The sequence below is a fragment of the Pogonomyrmex barbatus genome, unplaced genomic scaffold, assembly GCF_055798465.1.
Source record: "Pogonomyrmex barbatus isolate J1 unplaced genomic scaffold, ASM5579846v1 scaffold14, whole genome shotgun sequence".
NCBI lineage: Eukaryota > Metazoa > Arthropoda > Insecta > Hymenoptera > Formicidae > Pogonomyrmex > Pogonomyrmex barbatus.
The window spans coordinates 6,345,302-6,364,856 of record NW_028297110.1 but is presented as its reverse complement, the minus strand read 5'-3'; the positions used below and the strand labels follow the sequence as shown (position 1 = coordinate 6,364,856).

General features: G+C 35.9%; 1 long non-coding RNA gene across 3 annotated transcripts; it reads left to right on the top strand.

The window, feature by feature from the left end:
• The first annotated feature begins 3,793 nt into the window (after positions 1 to 3,793).
• On the top strand, positions 3,794 to 6,947 carry LOC105427757 (uncharacterized). Of its 3 annotated transcripts, none has more exons than XR_016138404.1 (5): positions 3,794 to 4,588; positions 4,677 to 4,794; positions 5,213 to 5,455; positions 5,609 to 5,716; positions 6,026 to 6,947. It is a non-coding gene; the product is annotated as an uncharacterized LOC105427757 (long non-coding RNA). The 3 variants fall into 3 exon arrangements; XR_016138403.1 differs by having other exon boundaries at positions 5,609 to 5,734; XR_967929.3 differs by lacking the exon at positions 6,026 to 6,947 and having other exon boundaries at positions 5,609 to 5,782.
• The last annotated feature ends 12,608 nt before the right edge of the window (positions 6,948 to 19,555 follow it).

The window sequence follows — 19,555 nt, the reverse complement described above, 5'->3', positions numbered from 1 at the left end:
CTTAATATTCTTACGCGTCGATACTCGTACGTCCGTGTTTCTGATTTTAAGCCACCATTTTGATTGCTCTCGTCGCTTTTTTATCGGTCCGCTATTACGCTATTACGCGGCCTCGACGCGTCCTCGCGTCGAAACGTTGTTTGGTACGTTAGCGTTTCGACACGTGTTATCGGAGTCAGCGTCCTTGCCGAATTACACATCAGTTGCAATTGGCGTAGGCGCGTATTATTTCTTATTATTTTAATTACATATTTTAATTACTTAATAATTCTCGGATTAGTCAGAATCCTTGAGATTCTGGTTAATCAGCAATGTTATGAGGTCGGATTGCATTATTTAGGTTGCCTCGCAACAGAGCAAAGACTGCTTTCTCTGTAGATAATGAGCTCTGGCATTTATTGCAATGTCCTTTGGTTTATGCAATGCTCCTGCTACTTTCGAGTGTCTTATGGAGCGAGTTCTTTGGCAATTACTTTCTAAAATTTGCCTGGTTTATTTAGATGATATAATCGTATTTGGTAAAATTTTTGAGAAGATGAAAAAAAATTTGAAAGAGGTTCTTCGTAGATTTCGTGCTGCCAATCTTAGTGTTAACTCAAAGAAGTGTAGTTTATTTGGTAGACAGGTGAAATATCTGGGACATATTGTTTCTTCAGTAGGGATCTCAACGGATCCCGAGAAAACTGAAGCAGTTACGGAATGGCCGGTATCTCAGAATAAAAAGCTGAGCCGGAATTTTTTTGGCTTCTGCTCTTATTATCGGAAATTTGTGAAAGGTTTTTTTTTCTATTGCAAGATCTTTGTTTAAATTAACAGAGAGTCAGATTAAGTATATCTGGATTAAGCAATGTCAGGAAGCATTTCTTAAGTTAAAGCAGGCATTATCGACCGCGCCTCTTTCTTTTCCGAAGGGAGAAGGGAAAATGAATTTAATACATACTGATGCTTCAGGTTATGAGAGAAGCGGTGCTCTTTCAAGTTCAGAATGGCAATGAAAGAGTCATTGCCTATTATAGTCGAGTTTTGAACAAATCAGAGCGAAATTATTGTATCACAAGAAGGGAGTTGTTAGCTGTAGTCAAATCAATTAAACATTTTCATCATTATTTGTATGAACGTTTTTCTATCCGTACTGATCACGCTTCGCTAAGATGGTGGGTAACCTTCAAAAACTTGGAGGGACAATTGGCTCGCTGGAAAAAATTACAGCAATATGATTTTGATGTCAGTCATTGAAAGAGGCTAACTCATGGAATGCCGATGGATTTTCGAGACACCTTTGTGTGAACGAAAATTATAGATTGCTCTAGGGTAGAAGTACGAGAGAGTTTAAAGGAAAATAAATTAGTGCCTCGAATAATTTTATGAGAAGATTCCTCTGAGGAGTGGCGTAGGTTACAAATAGAGAATCAAGACACTAGCGACATTTTTACTAGCCAAAAAAAGAAATATTCGATCTTCATGGAAGAGATAGCAGTTAGAGGAATATCTTCAAAAATTTACTGGCATCAATGGGATGCTTTAGAAATATAGGATGATGTTCTTCATAAGAGATGGGAGGCACCAAGCCAGTTCATTCAGTATTTATCGAAATACATTCATGAAAATCAAATTGGATTGGGATCGTTGAATTCCCATGTTTCTTCTTGCTTATAGAACTTCTAAACATAAGATTATCGGTGTAAATCCGTCAGAAATGTTATTACAGAAGAGATCTTAATTTACTTCTAGATTTACTTAGAGGTACTCCTTCTAATTATGGTTGTTTCGAGTCAGCGGAAGAGTATGCTCGGAATTTATGAGAGAAACTTGATGAAATTCATCAGGGAATCAGAGAGCGATTAGAATCGAGATCTCTAAGAGTCAAATATCGATATGGTCGAAGGGCTTGTTTTCGAAGAAGGGCAAAATTTGACTGTTCAATCCTTGTCGAAAGAAGGGAAGATCTCCCAAGTTACAGAACGATTGGAAGGGGCCTTATGAAATAGTTAAGAAATTAAGTGATGTCTTTTGTATTCATCGTTCAGGGAAGCAAGAAAATAAAATTGTCCATGCAGATAGATTAGCTTCTTTTATTGAGAGAAAGGATCCATAGAGAAGTTTAGGGAGTTTCGGAGCCCGGATATTTAGAGAATTATGAGTTTAACTATTTTTGAGTTTTTAAGATGTGTTCATTTTATTAGGAAGTTATTGTTTTCTATTTTCTTTTTCTTTCAAGTTTACTTCAAGTTGAGTTCAAGGATGTCATGGGAAATCCTCTTGTTTCGCCCGAACATCCGGCTGAAGAAATTCTTTTTCTTAAAAAATCTGCCTCGTCTTCGTTTTTTCGAGTCGTGATTTTTCCGTGGGACTATATGGACGAATGCCGAGGCAGGGGCTCGGTGAGTCTTTTATAAAATGTTGAATTCACGACGAATACATCCATCTTGCTTGAAGAAAGAAGCGCACAAGTCTCAAGAATGAATTTCAAGAAAGAAGAAGGGACGGATCTTCGCGGCAAATTCCTACAGAGCGGGAGATTGGGACCGGGAACAGCGCTCGGTAACTCGTAGCAACAGCTCGAGGAGAGCAGGAAGTCGTATGGTACCCTCCGCCAAAGAAGAGGAGGCTTTTTGAGCGGAGAAAATCCGAACAGTTGTCAGGACGACAACTAGAAGAGAAGGGGCGCAGTGTTACGATCGAGCGGTGTTTCGCACGTCATTGCCTTCCGGAAAATCTATTCAAAGGATCGATATTTTAAAAACAAAGGATCGTTCTTGACGACGTGTCGTTAATTTTTTTTGTGTGATCACGCGGATTTGTTGTTGTTTTCTTTGAGTATATAGACATGGAGGCGAATATTGGCACCAAAAGTGTGTCCAAAGTACGAGAGAGAAAGATATATGAGTGATACTCATTCTTTCTGCGCATACGTCGAAATTGACAAATACTATAGGCAAGCAATATATATAGTGATATAGTGATGTGAAGGATAATAGGTAACAAGAACTGTCATAAATGATATTATATAGGGATATTATATAGGGATGTAATAGTAAAATATTAAATAAATATTAATATATACCATTATAACATAAGAAAATAATTTTTGTCAATGTTTAAAATGAATCAATTTTGTAAACTTATATCTAATATAATCTTTGTGTATTAAATCGGTAGCGCACTTAACCTCATGGAATAAACGCAAATTAACGTAAATTACAATTATGCTTTTAATAAGTTGTTTTTTATGGTTATCAAACACATCTTGCTGCAAAATGTGTTCTGTCATTGCGCTGTCATTAAACACTGAATGACAAACATCGTTAAACACTTTTATAGTCACAATTGTCTTAATATTTTTTCTAATGCGAATTATATTATAATTTGATCAAATAACTGCTGCATTGTGTTATTTTTATGACATCATCCAAAAAAAATTAAATTACCTTTGTTTTTGACAGTAATCAAAATTGAGTTAGTCGATTTTGCAGTGATTTTGCAAAAGTTGCACAAATGTGACATTCATGTCCTAATAATTTTCTTATAACAAATCCATTGATATATTTAAGTACGTCGTCGATATATAGACTGAGTGTTAATGTTGATACATAATTATGGTCAAATATATCAGCAGATAATTGTTTCTCATCAATTTCAGTGAATAAGCTATTGCTTATGATTTTTACGCATGCGCAGACGAGTATCACTCGTATATCTTTCTCTCTCGCACATACTTTGGACACACTTTCGGCTTATAGGAAATATAGGCATTCCTCCTCCATGTCTATATACTCAAAAATTGTTTCGCGGAGTTTGGTAACGGACGGACGTGTGTCCGCGGCAATCGACTTCTTAATAAAGTTCCGATTCTTTGTAGAAAAGTGTTATTATTCCGCGCGCGGCTCATCCGCAAAATGGGACTCGCGATTCGTGACCGCCGCGAGCGCGACATATCAATACAATTCATTATTATGTTAAAATCTTGCTCCTGGTTGACTTCCATGTTTACAATTTAAATTTAAATGTTACACTTGCTTCGCATCGTCCATTTGAAATGATGTAATAAAATCACACTGCGTGCATAAAACTTGTACACCGCAGCCACGGAAACACATTACACCGAGGCTGCGTCCCGATATTCACTGCAAGTACTGAAAATCTACATGACCTGAACTATATATTTTCAGTACTGGCAATGAATATCGGAACGCAGCCCGGATAAGAGTCGTGGCATAAAAGAAACTTAAGGATCGGCAGAAATGACGGGCTGCCGCACAAATTTCCGTAATCGTAAGACGTAAACTTAAGCCAATAGGCCAATCAAGATATTGTTTTAGACCAATCAAGATATTGCTTTTTCTAAGTAATCTAATGGAAGTAGAAGTAATGATAAACTTATCCATAAGACAACTGGTTGAAATTTCTACGTAACCAATATGTATAGATAATTTGTATTAATGTTAGGCTCAAGCAAATAATAAGTGGTACATCTATAATGTATTTAACCAATATTATATATAAAGTCAATAAAGAAACTAGTAGAAACCAGTGGATTTGACGAAATAAAGATTTATATAAAGATAAATAAGTCATATAAAGATAAAATGTAAGTTTGGTATTAATATATATTAATGTAATATATAAATATATATTTTTATAATTAATTTATTTAAATATAAAAATTGTTATTACAGATTATTTAAAAGTGACGGATAAAATAAGTATATTATTCTGTAGGAAGATATTTAGGAATTCTATATTATTCTATAGGAAGATATTTAGGGATTCATTAATCAATCTTATGTTGTATTCGTAAGTATTTTGAAACTCAGCAATTATATAAAATAAATTTATAGAATAAAATAAATATGAATACACGGAAGCTTGTTCCTTTTATGTCAATATCTCATTCTCATCATGTATATTGAATTATGAACTTTTTATTTTTTTATAATTGTAATTTATATTTGTTACTAATGAGTTAATATAAATATTACAAATAATAACACACTATTTTTATTTTATATATTCTATACATTTTTATTCTAGACATATTTATATTCTTTTTCTGTATCTCTAACTTTTTTATTAAGTTGTGTTCAACTTTTAAAGTTTATTTAAAGTATTGATATATATATATTGCATTAATAATTATGCATTTTGTTATAAAATATATTTAATTATTTGGTTAGTCTTTTATGGTTTATTATTGTATGTATTAATCTTTCAGCAATCTACAAATAAAAGAATGGAAGACGATCATATACATGGAAATAAATTCTCTTTAAGCTAAGACGAAATTGTATCGGAGATAATGAATGTGAATAATGAAAATTCTGTAGGAGATTCTTTATTAACAGATTTAGTTAGAGGATATCCCTATGTATATAATAAATCACCGCCAAATTTTAAAGATTCTTTAATGAAAGAAAATTCATGGGAAGAAATAGCTAAAAATCATGATCTTGGTCACGTGAGTGACTAATAAGTTTTTAAATTAATTTAAATTAATTTAATTTTAAAGTTTTAATTTTAAATGTTTTATCAATTTAATTGCAAGTTTTTTATTATATCAAGTATTCAATTAATATAAGTTTGATGTTTGTAATACTATTACTTGATACAGCTACTGAATGTCAAAATCGATGGATCAGATTAAGGGAAAGATTTTCTAAAGAAAGAAGAGAAATTGAAGCAGAATTAAAAAATGGAAGCGGAGTAGCTAATCGACAAGGTTTTATTTTATATGAAAGTACGAAAAAATTTTTGAATAGTCATGTGCAGCGAAGAAAATAAATTAAGGGTACTATTACATTTGTCGTACGATAAATTTTTTAAGCGTGTTGATTGGCTGCAGGATAGAGCAATTCCTCAGTCTTTAGATACTTTCTATCCTGCAGCTAATCAACATCAAGCTTAAAAAATTGTCGTACGACAGATGTAATAGTACCCTAAAAATTACAACTACAGTTTATAATTTTAATAATTTAAAATATAAACTTCTGTGTATTATTTAATTTGTATTTAATTTGTTTTTTTATAGAACTGTTATAAATGTTTTGCAAAATAAAAAAAATAAAGAAAATAAAGAAAATATTTCTAGGATTTCATCGATTTTAATCAACATAACAGTCGATAATCCTATTGTAACTTCTAAAAATCACCAAACTTTTCGTCCAATTACACAACATTCGTATAGAGCCTATAGCTAAGATAAAATCGTCTGGAAATTTTGAAATGCTTAATGAAATAGAAACAAACGATGAAATACAATCGCAATATGAACCATTTGTATTTGAAACATCAGGAGAAACACCCGAAAGATGTTCTTCTGAATCTTCACGAGAGTTTTCGACTTCTACTCCACCTAAACATCATAATAGAGATGATAAAAATTAATTCCTAAAAGAAGAATCCAAAAGAAATCAGAATTGGACAATATTGAACAATCATTTTTATCATTGTCTGCTACAATTGCAGATAAAATATAAAATTCAAATATGCAAACAATTCCAAATAAAGATGAAAAAGATGCAGAAGGTAAATTTGCAGAACTAATACTTATAGAGTTAAGAAACATGTCAGAAAAAGAACGTAAGGAAAAGAAAAGAAAAATAATGGATATTTTGTGGAATTGTAATATAAGTAATTGTAAGTATATGTAATAAAAATGTTACTTGAAAATTTTACTTTCTATTTATGTCATAAATGTCATACTTATTACTTATATTCATTTTATTTTTTACTTTCTATTTATGTTATAAGATGTTACACTTATTACTTATAATCATAAATAAATATATAAAGCGAGTATTTTATATAAAAGTATTATTTTTTAATTACATGTACAAAGTTTAATTCAATGTATAGTTAACAAATTTAGATTTTATACAGAAATAATTTTAATCATCTTATGAAACACTTATTCTTTGTTCGTATCAATAATAAATCAACTTCGATAGTAATTAAGTGAATTCCTATTTAATTATTATCGCTTAGTTATTGTATAATTATTCTCGCGAGATTTATAAATAAATATGGAGTTTTGCGTACAACATTATTATGAGATAATGCTTACAACGTTATAACTTATTCTTCAAATTAACTATGCACAAAAAAAACTAAATTAGAATAAAGAGCGACGTTAATAATACATAATCACTTGTCAGTCATGTCTACATAAAAGTATCATTTAAGGCATTAAAAGGGGTGGGTATTGAGTGGACACATTCCGATGACTACTCACAGCGCTTGAATAATAGTGTTACGTCGTGACGACTGCAAGATTCTTTTCCTTCGGATATATCTTGGGTACATATATTTCGGGTCTATCAGTTATTAGAATTTATTATATTAATTAAATTTAATATATTAATTAAGCGGATAAACGGATGACACATGTTTTGTTAGATCGTGACGATTACGCAATTGATCTCTTCCGGGGATCGGTTATTAGAATTCGGCTAAGCGGATAATCCCTAATCCTAATCGCGGAAGAACAACATGTGTACAGATGTTTTCCTCAACAAAATCACACACACACACACACACACACACACACACATACACATACACACACACACACACACACACACACACACACACACACACACACACACACACACACACACACATATATATATATATACCAGGTGTATGCATAAGTTTTTTCCGGTTTTTTAATAAAAAAAGACACGTAATTTTCAAGAGAAATTAATTTTTTTTTATTCAAAATATTGGCCATCAGCTTCTACACATTTCGCCCATCTTTCAGGTAATTTATGAATACCGTGCCAGAAAAACTGCTTGTCTTTTGCGGCAAACCATTCGTCAAGCCATTTTCCAACTTCCTCGAAATTGCTGAAGTGCTGCTCTGCGAGCGCGTGCCCCATTGATGCGAAGAGGTGATAGTCAGATGGCGCCAGGTCTGGGAAGTACGGCGGGTGCAGAAGGATGTCCCATCCAAGCGATTTCAAGGTGTCTTTCACTGGTTTTGCTGTGTGAGACGGCGCATTGTCGTGTAACAAAATCACTTTGCCATGTCTTCTGGCCCATTCCGGTCGTCTTTCGATTAATGCGTGGTTTAAATTAATCATTTGTTGGCGATAGCGTTGTGTATTAACGGTTTCGCCTTCAAGAGTTCATAATACACAATACCGCTCTGGTCCCACCAGACACAAAGCATGGTCTTCTTGCCGAAGCGATTTGGCCTTGGTGTTGATAGACCGGCTTCGCCAGGTGAAAACCACGATTTTTTCCGCTTCGGGTTTTCAAAATAAATCCATTTTTCGTCACCCGTCACAATTCGATACAAAAATTATTTCCTTTCGTGGCGTTGAAGCAGCATTTCACAAGTGACTTTGCGATTTTCCATTTGACGTTCATTCAAATCGTGTGGGACCCATTTACCGAGTTTATTGATCTTTCCCATTGCTCGTAAACGTCTGCTGATTGTTTCTTGTGATACATGTAATGCTTCTGCTAATTGCCGTTGAGTTTGAGTTGGGTCATCATCCAATAACTCCTGCAATTGCTCCTGCAATTGCGTCTTCGCATTTTTGTGGTCTACCAGAGCGCTCACTGTCTTTCACATTGAAATCACCACTTTTAAATTGTCGAAACCATGTCTCACATGTTCTAATCGATGGAGCGTGTTCACCATATGTTTCTACCAGCAAACGATGACTTTCAACAGCCTTTTTCTTTTGATTAAATAAAAAAAGCAATGCGTGCCGCAAATGTTCTTTTTCAGGCACAAAACTCGACATGATCATTGAACGATAAAACAAAGACGCTAGTTTTTGGCGGACTCAACTTGTGTGTGTTTGTAGTTTTAAATGTCAGACGAACAAAATGATGTATGTGTCAAATTAATACGCTGCGTATTTTTCGCTGGCGACATCTCTTAGTTAAACCGGAAAAAACTTATGCATACATCTGGTATATATAGAGCGCCCTTAAAGGCACGAAAGTACTACTACTTCTTTTTTCACTCGGCCAGAACAGTTTTCAGTCCGTCAGTTTTGTCAGTAATTCAATCAATCGGTATCAGTCGAAATATATTTTTTTCACCAAGTGCAAGTGACCAAGATTTCCTGGCGACACCGCTTTCATCTTCATAACCTCGTAGGTCCCAAGTCTTCGGCATTCTAGCTAAATAACAGTAAATTTAACTACATACAGTTCTCTAATAACTCTTGGATCTTTTCTCCTTATATTTTTTCATTTCTCCCTTACATCCTTTCTAACCTCTGCCGTTTCTCCTTACATTTCTACTCCCTTTTCTCTCTTTTTCTCTTTGCTTTAGCCGTCGGACCTCTTGGGCTCCCTATGCGTTGTGGAGCACTAAGCAGGTTCATGGGCATCGAATAATTCAGGAAATCTTTTACTCTTTTACAATTTTCTCTTTCCTTTCTTCATTTCTCTCCTCCATCGAACCTCTCAGCTTCCCGACATATTTCGGAGATAGCCTTAAGGTTTAACCAATGATATTTCTCTCACACTTCAACGATTTCTCTCACTGATCTATTTCTTCCAGTGAAATTTACATCATCCTCTCTTTCCGACGCTCAGAGACGGAGGCGAGCCCTGAAGAGGCCCCGTTATCGTCGAAATAAGCGAGCTCGTCGACTAGCCAACAACCCTTCGGCAAGGACATCCGAGATTTCTATACGAACGGACGAAATCACGAGTTCTCGTGCTCTAGCACGAAGCTTTATTCACCCGATATTTTCTCTCCGTCCTACTCTCCAATCAGATCATCTGAGGTTGGGTATTATCATCCGCAGATTTCAGCGCACTCTTTTCGGAACGCCACGACTCGGATTTCCAACATCCAAATTTCCTCACTAAGGAATCCCCGAGTTCTGCGAACTCCGAACTTCTTCCCCCTCCCTCCTCTAGACCTCGCCACCAAAAATCCGACCCCTTCTCCAAAACACCCACGTACACACACAGATACCAAAGTATAAATTTAAATATACAAAATAACCCTATGTAAAAATAATTATGTGGACAAATATATAAATATAATTGAATTCGTACACAGAAATCGAATAATGCATCCGTAAATTTTCTAGAATATTCAATCGTATGTATATTATATAAATCTTTGTTTTTTCCCATCTCAAACAAAAAAAAACATTTGTAACATTTTTTTTTTATTGATTAAATGTAAATATACCTCAAGCAAATATACTTGAAAAGAAGTATAGAATAGAAGTAATAACGTAAATCTTGTAGTTTTGTTAAATTTGTATTCATTTAAAATTATCAATTATATGTAAAATTCAAATTATTTGGCGTTTAGTTATTTCCTCCTTCTTTCATTCCCCCCCTATCCCAAGATTCGCACATAGTCCTGTCCCTGGCAAAAGAGATTAAACTCTCTTGCCTAAATTACCGACAGGCGTGCGTCACGCAGTCGGAGTCATAGCGTCTTTCTCAAGGCGTTGACCCGCACTCGTGGATCTGCACGTGCGTCCGACTCGTAGGAACGCCCTACGCGCGCATCTACGAAAGAATATTTGGAGCATCCTTTGTAGCCCATCCATATTTTCTCTTTAAAATTAATTATCTCGGGCTGGACGTAACAAATAGCAGAAATTTGGGAACTCGTCCGGGATGATAAGTGCAATCTTTGGAGACGGGAATGACTACAAGGTCTAAGGCTGACAAGGCTAAAATAAACGTTCTCTACAACCTTGAGCTAGAAAGTGGCGGTAATCCTAAAAAGACTATATCAGAAACTATATACACTTCTACACCAGCAAAAACTTCTGCTTCCAGACTTGCCTTTCCTTTAAAAAAGACCACAATTGTTGAAGAATCGGAAACCATTTGCGAAGCATCCGAGTCTAATACATTACGCCCCGAAAATTTAGCGTTAACGGGCAAGTTTGACATTACTACAGCCAGAAGATTTAAATAAATTAAATGGCGCAAAATAATTTTTTCGCCACATTAAAAAACGCTATAGAGGCCATCCCTTTCTTTGACGGCCAGAACATCCCTCTAAGTTATTTTATCGAGGGATGTAAAGAAGCTAAATCCATGTTACCAGATGAAGTCGAATCGCAATTCACCAAAGTTATAAGAACGCAAATAGTTGGGGAAGCCCGTCGTACCGTCGCAGGTCAGGACTTCGACAATGTTACTCAACTTACAAATTTTTTAAAACAAATTTATGGTCATTCCAAAAACGTATATCAATTACAAGATGAACTAGGCTCTATTTATCAAAAAGGTAATGAAGATGTTGTAACTTATGCAAATTAGGTAAAGAAATATTAGAGGCCAATCGAAACTCCGGAAATTCTCTCCCAGAATGTAGTATCTGGACTTAGAAAAGGATATTTGTAAATGTTTTATTAGAGGTCTGAATCCGGAAATCGAACAAAGAGTAGCCAGAAACCTCGACATCAAGAGAACTGTGGCCGATGCATTACATATAGAAAGAGAATTACGCGCAATTTCGGACTTGCGTCGCAGATCAAGTACCATCTCAAAACCAATTAATGTTATTGTACCGCGAGAAACCTGTCAAATTTGTTGTTTTATAAAGATGGACATTCAGCTAATAATTGTAGGACGTTTAATCAAAATTCTTATCTTAATTCTATCAAAATTATAGTAGAATCGAGAATTTGGGAAACGAAATACTGATTTGCCAGATTTGCAAGAAACACGGACACGACGCTATACGTGTCGACTTCGCGACCCACAGTCACGACGAATCGTTAACATGATACACGAAAATACTAGTACCTGTCAATTATGCTCGAAATCGGGACATAATGCCAAAACTTGTCGTACGATAATAACAATCAAAATAAGGCTTTCCTGATCTGCCAATGATGCGACAAATCCAGACATTCAGCCAGTAATTGTTAGAAGAAATAAAATGACCAGCAAACAGCGAAATAAATCGAAAATCTCTTGTCAAAATTGCAACAACTTCGGTCATACCGCTAAAGATTGTCGATATAACTCAAAAATCGAATAGTTCTCCGTATTGTCGTTACTGCAAAGCACAGAGACATTTTTTAGAAAACTACGAATTACGAATTTTAAACAATAATTAAAAAAGTAGAAAAAGTAGAAAAACAAACAATTCGGAAAACTCCAATGGTCCACCGAAGTCGGGTGTGCAACGGGGGGCCGAGCAGATTTCACACTCATCGATGTCTTCAACACCCTGATAAAAAACACACCGAAAGCTCAACCCGTGACAGTAAACCTCGACAAACACAGTGCCTATTGTTCGTATATTCTTAGATAAGATAAATTCTCCTTTAACTTTTATGTTAAATACTGGTTCCGGACCGAATATAATCAAAAAGGATTTTGTAAACTCTAAAAATATTGCTATTGATCACTCTTGCATATTAAAATTAAATGGAATAAATGAACACCTCCCGTTTATACTTTCGGTGAAATTATCTTAACTCTCTTTAAAATTTTAGTAAAATTCCACATAGTGTCTAATGACTTCCCTATTTCATAGTCTGATACTCGGTAACGATTTCTTTAAACAAACCTTTTCAATGATAGATTATGCTCAGGGACATCTAAACATATCTGGAATTAATATACCATTCTCTTCTCCAGAAATCATCATCGTACTATCACGTTCAAAGTCATTGTTTTATGTGAGAATAGGTAACCCCGAAGTAAAGATCGGATACATATTTAAATTAAAAGTAGCACATGGAATTTATTCGAGAGATTCTATAGTAGAAAATATTGCTGGAAAGGCATACATAAATATTATAAGTACGTTAGACGAAGAAACAGAAATACCAATATTGCGACTTAAGACTCTCAATGAAATACTCAACGATCATGAAAAAAATCTCGAGGCGCATATTTCAAAAATTCTAACATATTCATTATTTCTGGACAGTACTGAAATCATCCATGAAGAGTATTAACCTTGTCAACGACAAGGTTAATACTCTTCATGGATGATACCGAAAAGGTTACCAATCCTAAGAATGAGAACGAACATGTTTACTTACTTGAAGATGGGACTACAGATACAAACCAAGAAGGAAATAAGAATCCTATGTACCCTGAAAATGAAAATCAAATCCATGAGAAATCGGAAAATAAAGATAAAAATAAAAATGAAGACTTCAATTTCAAAATCCTTGGAGGGGAAAATTTCCAAACCTCTCCTGAGAATCCTAAAATTGCAGAGGGAAATTATCAAACCTCTGCTCAAATATCAATCTATCCCAAGATTCTTGAAGAGGGAAATTTCCAAACCTCTCCTGAAACCCCTAAAATTGCAGAGGAAACTTACCGAACCTCGTTCAAAAATTTAAATAGTCCCAAAAATCTTGACAGTAGAAATAGCCAAACTACCTCAAAAGGAAATTCTGGAATTGCAGAGGAAAATTTCCGCACTTCTTTAGCAATTTCCAGCTCCGTCGATTGCGAGGAGGGAAATTACCAAACCTCACTGCGTAACTCGACACAACTCTATCCAAGAGAAATTAAAAATAAGAATTTCCCGCTTCAACTAAAAAATATTAAATTTCAAAAAACTGGGATGCTCTCGAAGGAAAGAAATAAAAGAATAAAAACCTCTCAAAATACTATCAAGAAGCTCATAGGAGGGCAAACTTAATTAATTAATAACTATAAAATAAAAGATAAAAAAATCTTCTAGAATTTTTTCATCAAAACAAAATCAGTCTCAAGAAATATTTGATAAATGTATACGCAAGTATCAAAACATAAAGACAAATTCACATAAGGAGTGTCACTCATTACCTTAATCGATAATCTCCATGAATGCTTAGTAATATCAAAAGAGGACAAAAGGGATCGGCTTACTGAAATTATAGAATCCTTGAGGTTGGAACACTTAAATGAACAAGAAAGAAAAGGATAATAAGACATAAAAATCAGTCAGGACAGATTCCACATATCTGGCGAAAAATTAACTGTCACTCATGTATTGCAACACCAAATATCATACACCAATATCAACCACAGATGCTCTGCCAATAAATATACGACAGTACAGATTTCCACAAGTTCACAAGGAGGAGATAAACAAGCAGGTAGGAGAATTGTTAGAAGTCGGAATAATAAAGCTATCTCAATCTCCTATAACACCCCTCTATGGATAGTGTCTAAAAAGGAAGATTCAAAGGGAAACAAACGCTGGAGAATGGTTTTGGATTTTCGAACGATAAGACTATTAGAGATGCCTATCCTATACCGAATATTATAGATATCATTGATCAATTGGGAGAAGCCCAATACTTCTCAATTTGTGATTTAGCTTTTGGATTTCACCAGATCAAAATGGATCCTTCAGATAATCATAAAACAGCTTTTACAACTTCTTTCGGGCATTATGAATTCGATAGAATGCCCTTCGATCTAAAAAACGCACCTGCCACTTTCCAACGTCTAATGGATTTAGTGTTAACCAGATTACAGGGGAAAGAATTATTCATCTATATGGATGATATCGTTATATATACCTCCTCTCTAGAAGAACATGAAAGGAAGTATAATAATTTAATAAAGATTACACGAAGCAAACTTAAAATTACAGCCAGATAAATGCGAATTTCTAAAATCTGAAGTAACATATAGTATTTAGGACACATGATCGGCAAAAACAGGATTAAATCAGATCCCAAAAAATTGGAAGCAGTGCAACATTTCCCTAGACCAAAACGGCCTAACAATATCAAACAATTTCTCGGATTAGCGGGATACTATAGATTCATCCCAAATTTCTCGAAGCTCGCTAAACCATTAACAAATTTGTTAAAAAATGACACACGATTTGACTGGACATCTGTCCAGGAAGAATCATTTGAAGTCTTGAAGCAGAAACTATGCGAAGAACCCCCTTGTAATACCCTGATTTCTCAAAATCTTTTATCTTAACAACCGACGCTTCAGGAAGCCGTAGGAGGAATTCTATCGCAAGGGGAAATAAATAAAGATCGCCCAATCGCGTATGCATCGCGGACCTTAACAAACAATGAATTAAAATACGATACTTATGAAAAGGAAGCACTAGCAATAGTCTATTGTGTTAAACATTTTCGACCGTATCTTTATGGACAAAAATTTACCTCAGTTACTGATCATAAGCCTTTACTATGGTTTAAGAACGCATAAGATGCGAATATGAGAATATTTCGTTGGAGATTGAAACTGGCAGAATACGATTATGACGTATATATAAAGCCGGAAAAACTAACGTAAATGTCGATGCATTATCAAGGAACCCAGTAAAAATATATTGCAAAACAATTATCAATAGAAAAACTTTAAATCCTACTAAAGACGCAGATATAATTTTCAAATTGTTGGAATCCGAAGAGGAAGAAGAAATAGAAGAGGACGAAGATTTTGAATTATACCTATCAGACGAACAATCCGAAAACTTGGCAAATATTGATAATTCTTTCAAGGAAAACGCGAATTCCATACCGTTCACCCAAGAAGAATTAAACGAACTGACAAAAAAATCAAATTATAAAAAAGGCATTAATTCATAATCCGCCTGCACTTCGAAGAATACAAACAAGAAGCCAAACAATAAAAGAAAAGGAATGATCATCTGAAAAGATCGCAAACATATTCTCTAATCAATCCCAAAACCATAGAAATAACAGATTTGGCGAATGGAAATACACCCGTCAGAAGAAAGAATAGAGAAAATAGCGAGGAAGAAGAAGAAGGAGAAGGGAAAGACGAAGAAGAGAATAATGAAAATAATGAAGAAGATGACTTAAGAAAATCTAAACCCGTCATTATTGAAAATCAGGTACTGAAAGGCAATATCATCGATTCCCGAGAATTGTTATTTTTAAAGATAATATAGTCTACTTTGTCGACATCAACGGAAAGCCTTTAGACTCAGGTTCACAAAAATTGTTCGAACGAAACGAATTACCTAAAGGATAATTAAGGGATCTTATTTTAGGAAAAATTCGAGCTATAAAGTATAGGAATCATTATCACCTGATTTTAACAATTAGCAAAGGACAACAAGAAGGACCTTAAAGCAACAAACAATGATCTTAAAGCAAATAACATCAGCTTTGAAGGACCTACGTAAAATAGCAGACGAACTAAAACTGGAAACTATTAGTGTAGCCAAAACCGAACTTATTCAAAATATACCATGGAGCAATATTAAAACATAGATACAATTAGTCTTTGTTGACGCGTACATTAAGATAATTATTTGCAATGGCTTAATAAAATATCCCCCAAAAGATCTCCGCTCAAGTATAAGTGAAATGCACTGTGCACCCACAGAAGAACATCGAGGTGTTACCAAAACATACAATAAACTTAAACACAACTATTATTGGGAAAACTTAAAATCAGATGTGCAAAAATATATACAACAATGCTTGCAATGCCAATTGAAAAAATTAGTACGAGTCAAAACTAAACAGCCCATGATCATTACTGATACACCAGGATCTGCTTTTAATAAGGTAGCCATGGATATTTTAGAACCGTTACCTAAGACCGAACAAGGAAACGAATACATTCTAACCTTGCAGGACCAACTGACTAGTTTGGATGACAATACCGTTGCCAAATCAAATCTCTGAAACAATTGCGGAAGCATTGGTTGATAAATTTATTTGTATACTAGGAGCACCGAAAGCAATATTGACTGATCAAGGAAGAAACTTAGATAGGACACTATCAAGGACGCTCCTTAGCGATCTAATAAAAAAACTCGCTAAGATATTCAAAATTCGCAAACTACGCACTACTGCCTTTTATCCTCAATCCAATGGTTCGTTAGAAAGATCCCAACACGCACTTAGTGAATATTTAAAATAATATGCAACTGAAGGAAAACAGTGGGACAGGTGGATCGATCTCGCTACATTCAATTATAACACCAATGTACACGAAGCAACTAAACATACCTCATACGAATTAGTCTTTGGGAAAATAGCAAGAATATCGTTTAGCGAATCCTTAGCTCCAGAAGATAAATTAGCAAATTATAATGAATTCTTAATAAAATACTTCTAGTTACTTAGCTTCATATCATACAAGCAAATGCTCGCGAAAATATTGTCGAAGCAAAAATCAAATCTAAGAAATATTACGACAGGAAGATTAAACCACAAACTTTCAAACTAGGGGATTACGTATTCTCACAAAAAGGGCCCAAACCAAGATAATTCGGAGACCAATATACAGGCCCGCACGAAGTCTTAGAAATATTAAATCGAAATGACGTTAGAATTAAAATTAAAAAAAACAGTTGCGTAATTCATCCCAATCACTTAAGGATTTCTCATATCAAGCCAATCTCGAATAATTAAATTTTCAGATGATCGGAAGGATCGCCATAATGATAACATTTATTTGGATTCGGAAAGCTCACGGAATAATAGGCTATGACTGTGGATCACCGCAGGCAAATTTAACCATATTATCACTCTTGAACATCGAGGAATGTGACATTCCGCCGCAGACTCTAAAAAAGACCGAGTTTATCTGCAATTACTCCAATTTAATGAATTTAGAAGGTTACACCAATGTAAAATTGAGATTGATAGACTAATCAGGAAATGTAGGATGTTCTCTCACTCTATGGATGTTCCCAATAGCAAATATTCATACATACAGGAAGTATTCCAAAGAATATACATAAATATGCATGTCTTTGGTAACTATCACTTAGGAACAACACTTATTATAGGCATTCATCCTAACCTCACCAGGCCTGTAATGTTGACGGGACAATTAGATGCCGACGGAACATGTCATGGACATATTCAGACCCTTATGGAACATGGACAGACGTCACCATCCTCGCGATTATAAAGATCACCTTACAAGATTATGCCCTATTGTCTCGTCCGGATGGATAACTAAGTAGTAGTCGTCTTTTCTTCCCTACTTTATCAACAGTGTTCACAATTCACAAAAAACGCGCGCTCATCCTCCATCGCCTCACATATAGCACTGCGCGCGCATCCATCTTCATTCGTGTTTTCTGTTCCCGAAAATCAACAGAGTTCCTCGTGGATATTTCATTTTTCCTAGTTTATTTTTCGTTGATTTCCTTTTTATTGTTAATATGACAAAGCACAAGAGGATCCGATCACCAGATTCTAAAGGTTCGAGGAGAAGCAGGCGTAAACAGGAGAAATCTCGAAATAGAAGATCGCGTTCGAGATCTAACCTATCTCGCCGTTCTTCAACGATCAGGTCCTCACGCAGATCTTCAGCGGAATCTTTGGAAGGACGTTCGCCATCTCGTGAGAGACTGGTGCAAGCGCTGGGTGAATTCCTTGATTACTTAAAGCGTCGCAAACCTTCGACACTCGGCGAGGTGTCGGAGGATAGTCAAAGACCTGCGAGTCTTGTCCCATCGGTGGACATTGCGACTTTCCTGGAGGAGCCCGGCGAGGCTTCCTCCATCGAGGAGATGCAAATGATTGAACGCGGGGCATGTGGCAGCCGGGGCAGCGACCCTGGGCATACTTCCCCTATTTCATAAGGTCGCGTTTGCCGACCCCGCGATCGCAACCGTCGCTAGGGAACTTGGTGAGCCGAAACCCGAGTCGGATTTATTTATGTCTGAGCTGTTTGGAGAGCAGACTCATCAGCCCGCCGTATCACCATGGCTTCCGCTTATTCGTGATACCACTAAGTTGCAAGTGCGCTCAGGCCTCAGAGAGGATATAAAATATAATATACTCACCAAGTATGAACCGAAGGAGGATCTCGAGTTCCTTAGTCCACCGAAAATTAATAAGGAAATTCTTCCTAACCTGGGTGCCACAGTCCTTGCTCGAGACAAGCATCAAATGTCTGCTCAGCTTCAGGTAGGAGCCTCACTAAATGCTCTGGCTTCCGGAATTTCAGATTTATCGAAACTCGAGTGTCTTCGGGCGTCGATGGAAGGTAAGACTGCTATCAGCAAAATTGCAGAAGGCATTCACTTGTTAGCCGACCACCATCTTCGGCTATCTCAAACGAGGCGGGCCTTCATTGTCCCATCGCTGAATTTACTCGGAAAGAGCGTGTCCGACTCAGCTCCTATCGACGATTGCTTATTTGGCAGCCACTTTGCAGAGGAAGTCAGTGCGGCTCAATCTATTGAGAAGGTGGCTCGCATAATGGCCAGGAAGACGTCTCAGCCACGAAATCAGCAAGTTCGGCAACCGCAGACGAAGCAGTACACTAGGCAGACCAACTTACCTCCTCGCGACAGGTATCAGAGGCAGAAAAACTCCAGACCCTCTCTTCGCAAAGCGCCGTTGGCTCACCATGCGAGGAGAGGCTTCCAGATTCCGAGCCGCAACAGGAGGTCAGCTTCCCGGTCCAGAACACGGACCAGACATTAATTGCATCCGGATCAGCAGGTCGCCTAGCCCTCTTTGCAGACCATTGGAGAAGGGTAACTACAAATTCCATTGTATTGGAAGCAATAACGGGCTATAAGATCCCTTTTTTCAAACTACCTCCGCCTAGATCTGTCTTGAATAATCCAACTTTGTCCTCGACAGAGGCGAAATTTTGTACAATGGAAATTAGTCGTTTGCTT